The sequence below is a fragment of the Nycticebus coucang genome, chromosome 14 (genome assembly GCF_027406575.1).
Source record: "Nycticebus coucang isolate mNycCou1 chromosome 14, mNycCou1.pri, whole genome shotgun sequence".
Taxonomy (NCBI): domain Eukaryota; kingdom Metazoa; phylum Chordata; class Mammalia; order Primates; family Lorisidae; genus Nycticebus; species Nycticebus coucang.
Window position 1 is genome coordinate 35,937,729 of NC_069793.1, and position 3,419 is coordinate 35,941,147.

Below are 3,419 nucleotides of genomic sequence, written 5' to 3' on the forward strand. Positions count from 1 at the left end.
AAGAAAGGCAAAATCCCTCATGGAGTCAACCATCGTTTAGAGCAGCACCCATATGAATACCAATTTAGTCACTCCAAAATTCAATTTTTGTTTCTCTTTCTGTAGAAAAAATATTAAATTTATCCTGGCCTTTGATTGTTACACGCAGCTCTTTGCAAAAGGAAAACCTTTTACTTAAATTTCACTATCACTCAGAAATCTTCCAGGGCTACATCATGACATCTATTGGTGAAATCTGTTGAGTCATCAATCTGGAGAGAAACTGTTGTTTTTCACATACTACACAAAACCTCTTTGGCACAGTGTGACATGGCATCAGCACGTCAACTCACTGTACTCAGAGCAGAGTCTTCAATTTCTCAGACTGCATCTTGTCCAAATGTTTTGCTCACCATACTTTTACATGCTGACATTATTAGTTTTTCACCAGCTGTGTAACTTTTCCTTTTCCACGCACTAAATAACTAACTTGATTCCTGAGGCTTTTGACTGACATGACTTTTAAAAATAAAACTTTGCCTTGAGACTACAATAGCCATGTAACGTAATCACTAGCTTTACATGCCAAAGGGTTGTAATTTACATACTAATGATGCTAAAAAAATTTTTGGAGTCTTAGTTGCATTTATAAATTGGAATTCCTCATAATTATTCTATCATAATTATCATCCGCCAAAAATCCCTTTTTCCATGTCTTAAATAATTTTCAGACACCACTGTGTTGGATAGCCAGATACGATGTTAACACACAAAGTCTAATACAACATGAAACAGAAGGACACAAAATAACTAGAGGATAAAGTGATAAAAAAAATAAAATTCCAAAACACAATTCAATTCAAATTCACGTAATTCTTATTTTGCCATGTTCGCAACCACCAAATAACAAAGATGGAGCTAAGTCATGATGTGCAAAAATTGCTTTTTGGGTTGAAAATTTCCCTTCAATTTTTGGTTGCCCTGGTAGAGCTTAATCATTCACCATGAACTAGTCAGCAGCACATTAGGGAAGGTGAGAGGAAGGTATTTTTCTGGGGAACTGATGTCATCCCCCTGTCCTACTGTCTTTCCAACTGAGTCATTAGTAATCAGGGGTTTCCACTATCTTGTATCAGAAAGTGAGAATGAATTCAACCAAATAAAGTGACCCATTCTCTGTGTGCGGCTATAAAGGGCTGAAAGTCTATAATGGAAGTTGTAATGATGAAGCTCAGTCAATCTTCACTGCTGGCAGAGTTAGAAAAACATTCAAAATTTAAATAATAATTAGCTTGCTAATCATGATTTCTTATGGAATGTGTAACAACATTTTGTAAAACTTCAATTGAGAAACTGTCTAAAGGTCATGAAATAAAATCAGTATCTTATTATTTGGGGGTTAAACACAGAATTTTTGAGTTATATTATAAAATTTAGATGTCTATACTAATGGGATATTAACACTTGATAAATATGAAGTTTAATTCAGTGAGTAAAATAATGAAAAATTCTGTCAAAATTCGCTAACAATTGGAAAGAAAAGGATAATCCCAAATATCTTAAATAAGATTATAAAATAAATTTCATATGGATGAAATGTTTAACAACAATGAAAACCAAAAGAATTGCAAGGAACTCTAAAAACTATACTATCTAGGAATCAGAGACACTTTCCTATTTCAAACCTACATGGTATAAAAAAAAAAGATAAACAGATTAAAATTTTTATATAAAAAAGATAGCATTAAAAACATTAAAGAAATTGCTTCTCAGCCTTTTGGCCAAGATCAAGTGTAGTAATCATTCTTATCAATTTAACATCTGAAATGGCCTCTATCCGATGACAATATATTTAACAGATTTTTGGAGCAGAGAGATGGAATAGGGGTATGCTTCAGCTATTTCATGTTTCTATCTGGTATTGAACCCCCTCAGAGATTTGGGGGGGGAAGCTAAAAGAAAAGTAATTGTTCTAAAATATATAAATCTGACGATAAAGAATTGTATAATATACAATAGCCCCAAATCGACTATTTAGGCAAATCGACTCATCTCTCGGTATCCACGTGTTTCAGGACCCCTTTAGATACCAAAATTCAGGGATGCTCAAGTCCCTTCTATCAAGTGGAGTAGTATGTGTGCATGAAGTTCACTGCAAAAGTCTTGACAGTTTGTGTTATGGGCCATGATTTTATTTCCAAGAAACAGTTAACACCTATTCAAGTTTCACCTTGCTTGGCTTATTGTTGTTGCCAGGAGGGCTTCATTTGTTTCTATCCACACATATTTTATGTCCTTGATTTTTGTGTCTCTCAAAACTTTTGTAATGCCCTTTGTATACTCTATGCACATCCCTCCATACACGCTGTCATCTTTCAATTATTTCTAAGACCTACTACAACGTAAATGCTATGTAAATAGTTATTATATCATGTTGTTAATTATTTGTATTATTACTTGTCTTAGTATTGTTTTTTTTTTTCTAACACTTAGATGGGTAGTTGATTGAATCTATGGATGTGCCACCTGCCCACATGAAGAGCTGACTGTGCTATAGAACAAAACAGGTGTACAGAAATGTGCAAATTATAAGAATAGATAATTCACAGAAGAGCAAATCCAAATGAACAAAAACACACAGAAGTGTACTTAATATCACTAACAGTCAGTAGAAGACAGAATGAAGTTACAATTATATGGTATTAAATCTAGTGTCTACAACTTTTTCTAATGGGAAAGAATTTTATGCATTGTTATTGGAACTGTGAAGTGTTATAGCCCTTTTGGAAGGCAATTTAGTTATATCTATCCAAAAATAACTGTCATGGTAATCTACCCCATGGAAAGAAAAGTGCTCATAGGCTATAAGAGCATATGGCTAAGAATGTTTATTCTTGTTTACTCCTGCCAAGAATTGCAAACAAAGAGACTGCCCAATGTAAGGGGAATCACTAGCTTGACTGCGGTGTTCTACACCATGCCATATTACACAGCCATTAAAAAGAACAATTTTAAACTATAGCAGATGATAGTGAGAGAGTTCCAAAATGTTTTGAAGGCTAGAAAAAGAAATATCCAGAGATATAACTAATGATGTGGATTTTACTTTTGTAAATCTAATATGTAAGTGAGTATCATTTAATATTTAATATTAATCAAAAGAGAGAAAAATGCATGTGGCTATTTAAGTATGTGTATCACAATAGAAAAAAATACAGACATACATACATTATGTTATCAAAATTATTTATCGTAAGGGGTGAGATTAAGCCTGCTGATAGTATACACAAAAAGGAGAAGAGAACACGTGTCCAAGATTAAAAAATTGGTAGATAAATAATATTATATTAGTAATATACCATAAACAAAGGCCACAAAAGAGCAGAAATCGAGAATAAATAAATGGGGGAGAGTGATGGAAAAATAATCATAAAAATATT

The 3,419-nt window shown here is 33.0% G+C and overlaps 1 non-coding gene across 1 annotated transcript; it reads left to right on the forward strand.

Moving 5' to 3' along the window:
* The first annotated feature begins 1,740 nt into the window (after positions 1 to 1,740).
* On the forward strand, positions 1,741 to 1,935 carry LOC128566269 (U2 spliceosomal RNA). The gene has a single exon (XR_008374544.1). It is a non-coding gene; the product is annotated as a U2 spliceosomal RNA (small nuclear RNA).
* Positions 1,936 to 3,419: the final 1,484 nt, after the last annotated feature.